The sequence below is a fragment of the Halichoerus grypus genome, chromosome 14 (genome assembly GCF_964656455.1).
Source record: "Halichoerus grypus chromosome 14, mHalGry1.hap1.1, whole genome shotgun sequence".
In the NCBI taxonomy this organism is placed as follows: domain Eukaryota; kingdom Metazoa; phylum Chordata; class Mammalia; order Carnivora; family Phocidae; genus Halichoerus; species Halichoerus grypus.
In genome coordinates, this window is record NC_135725.1 from 56,654,903 (window position 1) to 56,669,820 (window position 14,918).

The 14,918-nt window shown below is 41.7% G+C and overlaps 1 long non-coding RNA gene across 1 annotated transcript in view; it reads right to left on the bottom strand.

Moving 5' to 3' along the window:
• Nucleotides 1–14,918, bottom strand: part of LOC118518301 (uncharacterized) — a 193,112-nt gene that overhangs the window by 93,340 nt on the left and 84,854 nt on the right. Inside the window, exon 6 of the long non-coding RNA XR_013443974.1 lies at nucleotides 5,592–5,657. This is a non-coding gene — a long non-coding RNA (uncharacterized LOC118518301). The remainder of the gene's footprint in view (nucleotides 1–5,591; nucleotides 5,658–14,918) is intronic.

The window sequence follows — 14,918 nt, forward strand, 5'->3', positions numbered from 1 at the left end:
CAAGATATGGAAATAACCTAAGTGTATGTCAACAGATGAGTGGATAAAGATGTTGTATGTGTATGCAGTGGACTATTATTCAACCATGAGAAAGAAGGAAATCCTGCCTGTTTCGACAACATGGATGAAACTTGAAAGCATCGTGCTGAGTGAAGTAAGTCAGACAGAGAAAAATATGCATGGTATCATTTATATGTGGAATCTAAAAAAGCCTAGTTAATAGAAACTGAGACTGGGGTGGTAGTTACCAGGGGCTGAGGAAAAGGGAAGGGACAGTAGAGGAACTGGAAAGATGTTGGTCAAAGAGTACAAACTTCCACTTATAAGATAAACAAGTTCTGGGGATCTAATACACAACATGGTGATTATAGTTAATAACACTGTATTATATACTTGAAAATTGCTAAGAGAATAGATCTTAAATGTTCTCACCACAAAAAAGGAAATGGTAATTATGTGATGTGATGGAGGTGTTGGCTAAAGCTATGGTGGTAATCATTTGCAACATGTGAGTAAATCAACATTTGGTACACCTTCAATTTACACAATGTTATATACCAATTATATTTCAATAAAGCTGGTGGGGAAGAAAAAAAACAGAAATGCTCTTTTTGAAGCAGGTATAAGAGGACTGGAGAACTGCCCAATTCTCTCCCCTCCCACTGGCTGCCATAGATGACCCTGAGACAGTATCATGGAGCTAGTGACCATCTTCTATTTTTAATCTTCTAGAATCTCTTCTGATAACAGAATCTACCTCTTTTCTGAGGAACCTCAACCTCCTCACCATCACCACTCTCCCATTCCACTTGGTTCTTCACACAGAACTGACCCCAGTTCCCATCTCTAAAGATGAAAATGTGACCCAGACCTGCCCAAGCAGAGTCACCAAGATTGGTTTGAAAATGAGTGTGACCCATTTAGGGTCAGTGAGACTCAATTCTAAGACTTTTTACTGAAAATATCAGGAAGGAAGATGCTCTTTGTTCTGGGATTGCTCAGCCAGTAGAATAAAAGCCTAAAGCTGCTGTTAGCCATCTTTGCTGCTTTATAGGAGAGAGTCTGACCGACAATAAAGCTCTAAAACAGAGATAAGATGAACTGAGAGACAAGAATGAGAAAAGCAGGGCGCCTGGGTGGCTCAGTCGTTAAGCGTCTGCCTTCGGCTCAGGTCATGATCCCAGGGTCCTGGGATCGAGTCCCGCATGGGGCTCTGCTCAGCGGGAAGCCTGCTTCTCCCTTTCCCACTCCCCCTGCTTGTGTTCCCTCTCTCACTGTCTCTCTATGTCCAGTAAATAAATAAAATCTTAAAAAAAAAAAAAAAAAAGAACGAGAAAAGCAGGGAAGTGGTGAGTTGATAACATTATTTGAGCATCTGGATCCAGGCATGCCTGTTGCTAATATTAACCCTGGATTGTTCCAGACAGTTTGATTGTTTTGCCCCACTTCTGAATGAAAGAATTAGAGCAAATACATAGAACTGAAGGTTCTATGGAACACAGTTTGAAAACCACTGCAGGAGATCATCTTTCAGGTCCCTTGCCCTTCACGAACCACTGAAGGTATAGACCTTTCAGCTTTTCATCGTTTGTCACTATAGCACCATAGCACTGGAAATGCATTGGTTTCTTGGAAATTACAGAATATCTGATGGCCACGAGGACACCAGGAAAATGCCTGTGGATGGATACAAGACTCACTTATGATACCATCTGACATTTGCTCTAAGGCAACCCAGACTTTCTGTTTCTAGGATTGAACTTAGTAAAGCTTGGAAGCTTTTAATCATACATAAATTCTATATTAAAAAGCCGTATGTGAGGGGCGCCTGACTGGCTCAGTCAGAGGAGCATGCAACTCTTGATCTCTGGGTCGTGAGTTCAAGCCGCTCCTTGGGCATAGAGATTACATACATACATACATACATACATACATAAATAGCCATATGTCTTCTGTAGGAAAAACCACATTAATGGATCTTTAAAATTTTTGTTAATTGTGGAGTCAGGAGAGCAGACTGTTAAAGGCCCATTTTGGCAGAAGAAAAGGAAGAGACTGACCAACCAAATCTGATTGGCTAAGTGTGCTGGTTTCTGCCATGCCTTTAGCAAAGCCCTGTTCACTCATCTATGGAGGAGTGGTGGTGGTCTCTCCCACACGCTCCTAGACATGCTTTAGGGGTTAAAAGCAAAACCTGGTGCTTTTTCACTCTTCTATTAAGACTCCTGAAATATCTCTTTGAATTTTTCTGTACCCTGCAGGGGGCCATTAATAGATCTATATCAAGAATACGGAACCACCTCAAAACCACGAATAAATCTCACAACGTAGTCAATGTTGACCACTGTAGGATCTGATGTCTTTGGCAAAGGATGTTATTCCAGCCTATCTCAGGGCCCAAAAGAGTCCTGGTGCTGAGTCAAGTTGGATGCTTTGCCTCTGCATGATACTGTCTCTACTCATTTTCCTGTAGTTATTTCAAAGAGATTTCATAATACAGGAGAATTACCACAAAGATGATTTCTAAATGGTATTTAAATAGGAACCCCTACTCTTTTTCCATGCTTTTCTTAAGTCACCTTTGAACCTTTCCTATTTGCAAATGGTATTGCGGAAACATCTGTGTTTTAAGTTGAGTCCCTATCATTTGCAGGAATTCCTCTCTCTTTTTTCTCTGCTGCCTCATCCTGCCTGGAGTCAGACTCGGTTATGTCACAATCATTTTCAGGAAAGCAGACAGTGCTGCCAGAGGCTCAAGATTATGACTTTCCCATACAGAACAATATCATTTTCAGGGCAATTTCTCTTAGAAATATATACCTCAAAGTGAACATGAGGAGGTGGTGATGAGACAAGAGAGGGGTCTGGAGGCTCAGCTTCAGGGGTCTCCTATAGAGGACCCTCTCGCTCATGAAAAGAGACTAGGCAGGGCCCCACACATAGCAGGTACTTCATAAGTGTCAAATGAATGAATGAATCAGTGACTAGAAGAGTGGCATAAAACATGCAATTTCACCCATTTCAGTGAATTCGCATAGGAGTCCAATAGTGGAAGAGGGAGAAATGATATGTGATCACCTATTGTCCCTGGGGGATAAACCTGAGGATACAGAAATACTTTCCTAAAGATTATTTTCCTAGATTCTTACCATACTGATGCTTAGAATCAAGGAATATCAAAATTGGAAAGGACCTTATACGCAAAAATTCTTCTAAAAAATTCTTCTAGGGGTGCCTGGGTGGCTCAGATGGTTAAGCGTCTGCCTTCGGCTCGGGTCATGATCCCAGGGTCTTGGGATTGAGCACCACATCGGGCTCCTTGCTCCGCGGGAAGCCTCCTTCTCCCTCTCCCACTCCCCCTGCTGTGTTCCCTCTCTCACTGTCTCTCTCTCTCTGTCAAATAAATAAATAAAATCTTTAAATAAACAAATAAATAAATAAATAAATAAATAATTCTTCTAAAAGTCTATAATTGGCCCTGAAGATCTCCAAACTGAGTGTTTCTGAGCATATTGTGGAATATTAAGAGGTGCTATTTGGAGTAAGAAATACAAGTTTTGAAACAAGTTTTGGAAGCAACATGGTAAACAGAAGTAAATAGGCATCTTTACTGCGGGGTTCTCATAGTCTTTTTTTTTTTGTATAAACAGTATTTGTTTATCATTAATAAAGTGGAGGTCTGCATCTTCCCTCCCCTCCAGCACATCTTGTCTCTCTCATAGTCTTTATTGGCTATTGTTTATTGTAAATCTCCAAGGGGCAATATAGTGGACAATGTTCATCAAACATTTTTAACACAGAATCCCTTTTTTTTAGTTTCTCCTATTACTACTACAAGGGCCTTTGATACATGCTTTTGGAAACGCTGTCCTAGAACAAAGTTCTGACTGTATTTCTCCTATGGATATATTCAGCACAAGGGAGAATCTATTCTCGTCCCCTTGTTTTTCAAGCTCTTTTCTTCCCAATAATGTAGTCCTAAAACTGTATTAAAATATCTTGGCTCTCCCTAAGTTATTTAATGAAATATGAATTAAAATACCAACAGTTTTTTTAACTAGTAAAGATGAGTCTAATGTTCAGATGGAAGAACAAACAAAAACAACGAGATAAAGAAGGAATACGGGTTGTTACCATCAGATGTCAAAACATATTATAAAGATATAATAAAACTGTGTTAATAATTGCACATGTCCACATCAACAGATAATAGTGGAACAGAATAGAAAGAAATGCACCAAATGTCCACAGGCACTTGAAATCAGTTGGGAAATGGTAAGCACTGCAATTTTTAGAGTTAGAACACTGACTAGCCATTAAAACAAAAATAAAATCAGATCCATAGTTAACATCTTACGCCAGACTAAATTCCAAATGTCCTTAATGGACAAAAGATTTAAGTGTAACAAATGAAATCATAAAAGCACTGAAAGAAATTATGGAGGAATTTGTTTTATATCTTAGAGTGTGAAAGACCTAATTATAATAAAAACCCAAAAGCCATAAAAGAAATGAATGGAAAATCTGACTACAAAAAAAATATCAAAGGTTCTACATGGCAAAACCCAACATCAACAAAGCCAACAAACTGGGAAAAAATTTTGCAACTCATATCACAGAGGAAGAGTCAATTCCCTAGTATGGACGAGTTCCTACAGATCAATAAGAAAAAAGGACTAAAAACTGCCATAGAAAGGATATGATTATTCCACAAGGAAGGAAATACACATCTGCCATAGAAAGGATATAATCATTCTACAGGGAAGGAAATACACATCTCTTAAAACATCGGAAAAAACAATCAACCTCATTCATAATAAGAGAGACTCAATATAAACTATAGTGAGATATCATTTGTCATAGTATGTATAGTAAACCACTCTGTGCAGAGGAAAAGATTAGAGGGGAGAATATGCTAAGTCCCGGTATATACATAAAATACATCGCAGGTTTGCCTGAGAAAATCCTAACACTGTCGTTTGTAGGGAAATTTGGTAGTTGAGAGACAAGGAGAGAAGGGAGACTTCACTGTCTTTTCTTTTGTAGCTTTACAATTTTGAATCATGAATGACTTTGAAACGTGAAAAAACTAAGAAATAAAGTTGGATCTAAGAAAATCTATTTTTATTTCCTTTCCACTACATCAGTTGGCTCAGCTATGGCTGGTCTCTGCCACTGCCCTCCTCTGGTTTCCAAGAGTCCTTTAAGAACTGCAAGGGCTGCTCAAAGTCTTCATAATACCCAGGGCTGGTTTCATAGCTCATGAAATGAAAGTTGTCCTCAGAACATTGCCACATGATTTCAGAACACATTTTAATGTGATGTTTCTGACAGAGCAGCTGTGGCTTCACTTAGCAGAATATTTGAGCATTTTAGTCTAAATACGGCAGTTGGGTTCCTAGAATAAAAGGTGGTGAAGGGATGGAAGCATGAAACCGTGGAAAGAGACTGGTTCTCTAGGTGGCACATATTAAATTTCAGAACTGTAAATTTTATTTTTACATTATTCTCCTGATTAGATTTTATAACATAAGTAATATTTATCTCAACTCAAATACATAGATATACATGTTTTGCTTTTTGTCTCTTACCTTTCAACTGATAAAATCTGATTATTTCCCTCACAGCACTGGGTGAAGAGTTGTAGGATGTTACAGCTAGAAGAAACCAGAAAGATCCTTTAATGGTGTTGTTCGGCATAAATAATCTGTTTGCTAGGTATCAAGGGAATATCAGGTGACCTCCTTCCCTCTGCATTTGAACCCATTGCCCATTTCTGGTAAGATTCAATACAACAGTCCATTTCAGACTCTGAAAAGACATGTGGGGTCATGATAGCTTCTACTAACATGTATTAATCTTCCTGGCAGGGTGGTAAGGAGAACTAAGGGGAGCCTCAGAATAGCAGAGTTAAACAGGCTTAGGAAATAACATGAGCCTACCAGGATCATGGGAGCAAGTAATTCAAACTCAGTTCAAACAAACAAACGAACAAAGTTACAACGATTTATACGGGTTATGCCTCCCTCCACTTTACACAATCACGTTGTAGTTCAACCTTCTCCCATTTTAAAAAGCAAAACACATCCTTTAACGACCATTCTCATCTCCCAGTCCAACCCCCCTGCACAACCATAATAATCCCAATCTTTAAGCAGCAAGGAACCAAAACAGAAAGGAGAATTAAAGCTGCAAGCACAAGCTTTGCTCCCAATGTGAAGGAAACACATCCAATCATTCTTCTTGTGGGCATCTCACATCTCATGCTATTTAATACCTGCCTTTGACATTGAACGTGTCCTCAGATGGATCCAGACTTTCCTGACATTTTAAAACATATCAAATGGGCCCATATCAACTATGGAATTTCTTCTTTTAGCCAATGTTCACATCTCATTTGTATATCACAATTGTTTGAGAAAAGAATCTGCAAATAAAACCAGTTTGGAATCCACTACCTAGACTGTACAAGCACTATAAATGGAAGGAAGATCATGACAGGATGGCCCCACCCACAGAGAGGGTCATGTGGGACTTTAGAGAGCTCTAAGCCCTGAGGACGGAAGAATACAACCTGCTGAGGGTTCAAGATAGTTGTTGACTGCATATCCCCTACTCTCACCACTACCACCACCCCCCCTCCCCCGTTGAGTCTCCCCTCAAGTATTTGAAGTATTCCCAGTACGATGAACCACTGTTAATACTGATGAGAATTCTACTCTCTTGTTCTCTTGTTCCCAGGTAAAGGATCTTCCCTAAAGGAAGCCATTTTGGAGCAAATACTGCCAGTTCTCTCCCACCTTAGTCTAGTTCCTCTATATGGGAGAGTCACTTATCTGACTAATGAGATGGGGAGATCCTGACTTCCACTGGTTCACATTCGCCAGAGAATGGGGGCCTGAGTTAGATGAGAACAATGCTGGCCTTTACATTCTTGTTTTCTCTGACTGTTTCAGACTTGCTCAGAGCCCATGCACGGTGGATACCTGTGTTTCTGATCTGCATTCAGGAAGCAACAAGGTGCATCTCTGTCTCAGGCTCCAGCGTTCCAACTTGCCTCTCTCATTCTGCTCTTTTCTTTTTCTGGGGTGCTCTCTCTTTCTCTTGCATTTGACAAGATATGAAGTAGGCTCCCTTCGGCAGCTGGCAGGTTATGTGGGCCTGGAGTTCTTTGTGTAGACATCCTTTCCCTCAAATGAGTCCCCAGGTCTAGGCTGAGATGGAAGGGAAGTAGTAGGAAATCTCACTCTGCCCCAAGTCCAAGCTATGTTCTCCAACACAATAGATTAGAAGTCCTTTATCTTGGACAATATATCTGATATTATACTTTAAGTCTCATTTGTCTTTTAGTGTCTATTTCTAGAATTGTTAGAATGCAAAATGGAAAAGAGGTCGGGATCCCAAAAATCTCCAACACTCACCATAGGGTTCAAGCAGTCATGGGATCCTTCTGCCTTATATGGATCATGGTGCTCACCTGTCCACCTAGCAAGGGTATATGGGTATATTAACTGCCCCAGAGTTATTGGAAAGAGAAAAATTATGGTCACTGTATTATAGCTTAGTGCTTCCAGCAGGAGGCCTGTGTATCAATGGCCTAAACTGGGAAGAAGGTAGGCATTGGAGTCAGCCAAACTTCAGCTTCAATTTTAACTCTTCTACCTATTCATTCTATAACTCTGGACAAGTTACTTAAGTTCTCTGATCCCGTTTCGTCATCAACAAATGGGAATGATAATTATTTTCCTGTCAGTTTTTTGTGAATAAAATTAAATGGAATCATATACATTATGATAGCATATAAATTAAATCAAATCATATACATTAAGTGCTTAGCACATAGCCAGTGCCTCCAAAATTGAGCCTATTAATATTTCTGTGTAGCTGTAACTGGTAACCCAAGGGCTTCTCCTTGGATCTACTCGGCTATACTAACTCCAATAGTAATATATGCAATCTCACATACAGAGCTGCAACCCTGGAAGGCCCAGCCTCTACTTGCTAAGCATCCCCATAAAGAAGAGTGTATCTGGTGGCAGCAGGGGGTGGGAGAATGGGGCACATAAGCTTTGAATCTGTGGCTCCTTGGGTGGTGGTGAAGCTCCTGAGAGAGCCTGGCACAGTGAGGAGGGGTTGTTAAGCCAGGGACAGCCTTTGGCAACAGCGTCAAGGAAGAAGACCAGCTGGGGGGGTGGCACTGGCAGCCATGAGGTGTGGGAGGGTAGGCTGGCCATTGCTAAGGCGCCAACAGCAGTTTCTGGAGCAGTTCTGGCATGGCCTATTTGCCAGCTAAGGCTGTGCTTCTGAGGCAGCTCAGCATGGCCTGGACCCTCCTGCAGATGGCAACAGCTACAGCAGTGAGATCCTGAACTACTTCAGGAGCAGTGATGGGTACCAGCGATATGAGTTCTGTCTGTGTGGACCTCAGGGAGGACAGCTCAGGGACGTGGGTGTGGTAGTGATGCTCAGCAGGCTCATAGTTTGTTTCACGAGTGTATTTGCTTTTTTAGGGCTGCTGTAACAAAGTACCACAAACAGGGTGGCTTAAACAACAAAAATGTATTTCCTCACAGTTCTGGAGACTAAAAGTCCAAGATTAAGGTATCAGCATGGTTGTTTCCTTCTAAAAGCCAGAAGGGAAAATCTGTTCCACGCCCCTCCTAGCTTCTGGTGGTGTGCTGTCAATCTTTGTTGTTTCTTGGCTTGTAGTTGCATTACCATGACCTGTGCCTTCATCATCACATGGCCTTCTCCCTGTGTGTGTGTCTATTTCTGTGTCCAAATTTCCCCTTTTTATAAGGACACCAGTCATATTGGATTAAGGCCCACCCTAATGGCCTTATTTTAACTTGATTACATCTGTAAAGATCTTATTTGCAAATAAGGTCATATTCTGAGGTACTGGGGGTTAAGATTTCAACATATCTTTTAGAGGGACTCAGTTCAACCCATAACAATAAGATAGCCTCAGAGGCAGCAATGGGTTCATTCTTGGAACGCCTGGGTACACTCTCTCCCCAATGGGATGGGAATGGAACCCCCAAGGATATAATGCTCTGGCCACAGACTTCCAAGCAGCATTTCCCACTTCCAGAGCTGAAAGGCCATCCATCATGATTGCCCCCCCCAACAACTCTCTGCCAGCACCCTTCCCCAGGACATCTTCCCCTCAACAATTTTCCCCTTAGGAGCAGGGTGCTGTTCTAGCTCACTGCTCATCTTGTGAACACACAGGGGCCCATGAAGGAAGATGTGGATGAAGAGGCAAAGTTATGACTACTGAGGATACTCTGTAGGCAAAGGGCCAGTAACCCTTGGTGGAAAGAAAATCATTCGGAGGCCAGCCAAGTATCAATACATGGGTCAGACTCGGGAGTCAGGGCTGGTATGGAAATAATGGCATTTAAATGCCTGTGTGTGAGTTCTTTGGAAATCCTAGGACTAGTCCCCTGTCTCTCTCCCTGATAAATAGGGACAAGATGCCAAGGTGACGCTAAAGGGATTCCTGACCAAACAGGGATTCAAGTTTCCAGGACTGGATAAAAGGCCTAATCTTTTATGTCACTTGGACATCAAAGCTACACCCACAATGACACATCATCACCTGCTTGGTTTGTTAAAGGTATTTTCATCATGTCATCAGAGATTCTGAATTTGCTCTGCTGGCAAGTGGCTTGCAGACAAAGGTAAATAAAAATCTTTGTTATCTGGATATCCATTACCAGTCTATCCATAAGCCAGGGAATTCTTCCTTCAAGTGATATCTTGAATTATGAAGAACCAGGTGAAGATGCCAGAGGCTACAGTAGAAACTGTTGAGAAGATGAAGCAGAAAGCAAATCCACAGACTGAAACAGACATTCATGGGCCAGGGGCATAGGAGCCTGACGCGGGGCTCAATCCCAGGACCCTGGGATCATGACCTGAGCCGAAGGCAGATGCTTAATGACTGAGCCACCCAGGTGCTCCAACCCAGGTGTGTTTACCAAAAGGAAAGTTGAAGCAGAAAAAGAGAATGTGCATGGTTTAGGGTAGGCAGGCCTCAGAGATGGGGTCAAAATCAGCAGAAATTTTTCCTCAGTGAGTCTCCTCAATCAGGTAAGTCATTCTTGCCAGAAGAGGAAAGTGAGGGGGAAGAGACAGGCAGGGGCCTCCTCCCCAGGATTTCTGTCAGCAAAATGCCTATTCTGTGGGCCAAGACAAAAGTGTGAGGAAACAAAGAGAATGGCAGCCCCCCTAACAACATAACAGTCATAATAGCTACATCGACTCAACTCCCACTGTGCACCAGGAGTTGTTCCATCTACTTTTGTACATTTAAACTTTGGAACAATCCTGTGAGGTAGGTCTAATTATCCCCATTTTACCAATGAGGAAATGGAGGACGTGGAGAGGTTAAGTCACTTGCCAAGTTCAGGGAGTAACTGAATCACAGGGCTGGTTTGTCTGGTTGCAGAGTCTATACTTGTTCTGTCATACATAGCTAGTTATTCTTCTAAAAAACAGAGAGAGAAACAAAATTCCCAGAGAATTCAAACTCTGAGTGTGCGTGCGTGTGTGTGCGCGTGCACGCACGAGGAGCAGGATGAGGATCTGTGCTTCATTCGGGTTCTTCAAATGCTGCAATTCTTCTTTTAAATACCTACACATATACCCATAAAATACTGTCTTTCCACTAGATGAGGTACACAAAGTTCAGGCAGAGTAGTCTACCTGGATAATTGGAGTGATGTCCTGGGTATGGAAAAGTCCATGATATCAAGTGATGGGCTAAGTCCTCTGAGTGCCAGGAATTTACCCAACCAGAAGCCCATTAATATTGGTGGTTTTCCTCCTGCCTTTAGGGGCTGCAAAAGAAATGCCATTTTATATACACTTTCCCTGAAGTTTCCTAGAGTGTGAGAGCCTTGGCATTTGGATAGAGATTTCATCATCTGGGTCCCCTGCCAACTACAGTGGAATAGTTCAAACCTCCAGGCTGTGAAGGCTCCTTGTCAAGGATCTGTGGACACTCTGTTTTGCCAAGGGGTATGCTGTTTGCAAGTCAGCAAAAGGAAGGTTTCTGTCTTTCTCAAATGTCCTAGTAGAAATAAAATCTCTGTGAAGAAGACTCTACCCAGGATGACTTGAGCCACACACTTGGCTTTCTCACAGAAGAATCAGCATGTATGGTATCTGTGTCCCTAACCACATCATCCTAATGTAACTTGTGCATTTGACAAGACAGAAGGTAAAGAAAGAGCAAGAAGCAGCTCAGGATGCCTGGCCCCAGAGTTTAGGGGAAAGAGCTTAGGACCAGGATTCCACACTTTTTTGGCACTTGCCCCAAGTTCTGAAATCCATAATAGTGCTTCAGTGAGCGGATGCAAGCTTGAATATGATTCAAGCATGAGTTGGAGACCAGGGAGGAGGCTTCCATCAAAACTATTTTTCTTCAGGAATCCTTCATAATGCCCCAGTTTCATGATGCCATTTTGGTGGAATTAAATTTCAAGCAGTTCAGAGTTATGGAATTGGTTACATTACGCTTCAGTTACAAGGCCAGTCACTACAGAGGCAAGCTTGTTAGGGACCCAAGAGGTAACCAGGGCATCAGCAGGAGGCAGGTTAGGAACTCCCAGCCTCTTGGTTCACAGTCTTGAGCATAGAGTGATTAAGCAGCAAGCCCTTCAGTTAGTCCTGGGTATGTCCTGTACTTTTTTATTTAATTCCAAATATTGTCTAAAAAAGTTGTAGAGGCTCCAGAGTAGGCTTTAACTTCTAGACTAGGGGCAGATCACTTTAACTCAGGCCTGCATTGCAGTTTTGCAAGGTCTGATCTATTTCTGGTTTGTTCTTACTCCATGGATATAATACTTGAAGATCCCAGCTAGCATCTTTGACTATCTATCAGGGTCTCTTCTCCTTGGAAGACCCTGAAATCTGATTTGTATCTCCCCAGCACTGTGAGAAAGCTCTACGGAGCAACTTCACCACTTTCCAATTAGTGAACGCCTCAAGGGGAGAAGTGGTTCAGATGGTCTCACTTCCCTGTAGGAGTTCAGCCTCTTGAGTTATTGCAGTCTTTGTAGCCTTAAACTCCCATTTTTATCCCCCCCACCCCCCGTGAGAAACTGATGTAAGCTCTGCTTGAATTCCCTGCCTCTTACAAGTCACTTGATGCTTCGTTTCCCAGGCTATGCATCCTTGCTGCTTAAGAATCAAGAAGAGATGCCTTGAAGGGAAAAGCAGTTTAGAATATCAGGCTCACCTCAGGGAGTTTCCTTTCTATCCCGAATTTTCCCCAGTTCTGGCCATCTTCACATACCTCTCCAAAGCTTTCAAATACTGCTTTTTTACTCAGGTTCTCTAGTTTTTTTCAATGGGAAATTTGGTTGGCAATACACTAGTCTATCAATACCAGAATCCCAAAGTAAGTCTTTAACAATACAGTTCACAAGCGTTTTAAACTGTTGGATCCTGTACAGCAAAGGTTCTTGAACTAGAGGATGGCAGAAGGAATTCTACAGACCCATGACATCCTGAAATTGTATGTAAAATTGTGTGAATGTGTGTAAATGTCTTTGAAGGGACACACGACCCCAAGAGTTAAGGACCACTGCTGTAGGGTATCTACAGATACTTAATTTGTACTAAATACACACGTGTTTGTATTAAATAAACTTATAAATTACCTATGTTTAATATCTAATTTATTAAATACCTAATTTAATATAATACTGCCAAGGTCTTGTCCCAGAAAATGGTTCTCTATACCTAGTGTCTAAATACTTGATTTTAAGCCAATAAATATTTTTCTATTATAATGTTTCTTTTTCTACCATTCAGTAAAACCACTATAATAATGCCATAGACCTCTTTAGCATTTGAATGAAGCTCATTTCTAGAACTGCAGTCTAAATTTAGAGAAACCTACTCATAAGACTGAAGTTTTTCTTTAGTAAATCATTATTTAGACATAATGATGGCCAACGCAGGACTATCATGATGGTAGTCCTTTATGGCCCTGTGTTTCCTTTGTGAATCATGTAAAGGTTGTTTTCTCTTATAAATAAACTATGTTTTATTTTCACAGCTTAGGATAATAAATTTTTTGCATTATTACTGTGTATCCACTTGAAACTCATTGGACCTCTCCTTTTGGATAGACTCTTTATAGAGATTTGTTGCAGAAAATATACTGCACACAAGTCTGTCTTCTTCTTTTTCACATGTTTGGAAATCACTGAATAAGATTAAGCTGTGGGATTGTGAGTCCACTGAGAATCAGCAGATTCACACAAAGGGCAACCTGAAAACAAGCAGAAGATTTCCACAGACTGTGTCCTGAAGAAAGGTGCACTCTAGAGAACAAGGCTAAGAGTCGGACACATTTTTTCCTTAGGTCCTTGAAAGTATCAAAATGTTATAAAGTCTCATATCTCTTGCCTTGCTGTGACCAGTCTGCCTTCCGAGGGCCCCTGGCCTAGTCTAGGGCTCAGCTGGTAACTGGGGTCCTGCTGCCTTTGGACAGATTCACCTCCTCCCCACCCAGTTCCACCTCCCCCACTACAAAATGACTGCCTGCCCTCCCTAGACACCTTGCCACATTCAGACAACCTAACTAAAACCTCAAGGAATCTCATCCCTGACCAGGGATAAAAAAGGGACTCAACACCTAAAAAACAAATAATCCAGTCAAGAAATGGGCAGAAGACATGAACATGGCTAATAGACACATGAAAAAATGTTTAACATCACTAGCCATCAGGGAAATACAAATCAAAACCACAATGAGATACCACCTTACATCAGTTAGAATGGCCAAAATTAACAAGAGAGGAAACAACAAGTGTTGGCAAGGTTGTGGAGAAAGGGGAAGCCTCTTACGCTGTTGTTGGGAATGCAAGCTGGTGAAGGCACTCTGGAAAACAGTATGGAGAGCCTGAAGATGGTAAAAATAGAGTTACTCTATGACGCAGCAATTGCACTACTAGGTATTTACCCCAAAGATACAGATGTAGTGAAAAGAAGGGGCACATGCATCCCAATGTTCATAGCAGCAATGTCCACAATAGCCAAACTGTGGAAGGAACCGAGATGCCCTTCAACAGATGAATGGATAAAGAAGATGTGGTTCATATATACAATGGAATATTACTCAGCCATCAGAAAGGATGAATACCCACCATTTGCATCGACATGGATGGAACTGGAGGGGTTTATGCTAAGTGAAATAAGTCGAGCAGAGAAAGGCAATTATCACGTGGTTTCACTCATATGTGGAACATAAGGAATAGCATGGAGGACCACAGGGGAAGGGAGGGAAAACTGAATGGGAAGAAATAAGAAAGGGAGACAAACCATGAGAGACTCTGGACTCTGGAAAACAAACTGAGGGTTACAGAAGGGAGGAGGGTAGGAGAATGTGGTAACCAGGTGATGGGTATTAAGGAGGGCACGTGTTGGGATGAGCACTGGGTGTTATACACAACTAATGAATCGTTGAACACTACAACAAAAACTTCTGATGTACTATATGCTGGTTAACTGAACACAATAAAAAAATTTTAAAAAGGGGGGGGTGGAGCCAGAGAGCTATGGTGGCAGCACTGGGACATTATAGGTACTCAAAGAACATCTGAATGAAGGAAGGAAACAAATGAATGTGAGAAGAGGCCAAGGAGAAAGTGAAACTCAGGAGCTGGCTACTTGGACAGTGGCTCCTACTCCCCCAAGGCTTCCCTAAACTTTTTTCTGCTAAAACCCCTTCAGGACTAGGTGAGTTCTCATCTTCCGGTTCAGTTTCCTTATAAATGTCATGATCTCCTTGCCTCCTGGGTCTGGAAGAACTTCAGGATCCTAGTTTTCGGGACTAGCTCTCAACTGTTCTCTTAGCTTGGATCCTATTCAGGGTTTACCCCGCCTGCTCAATAGCA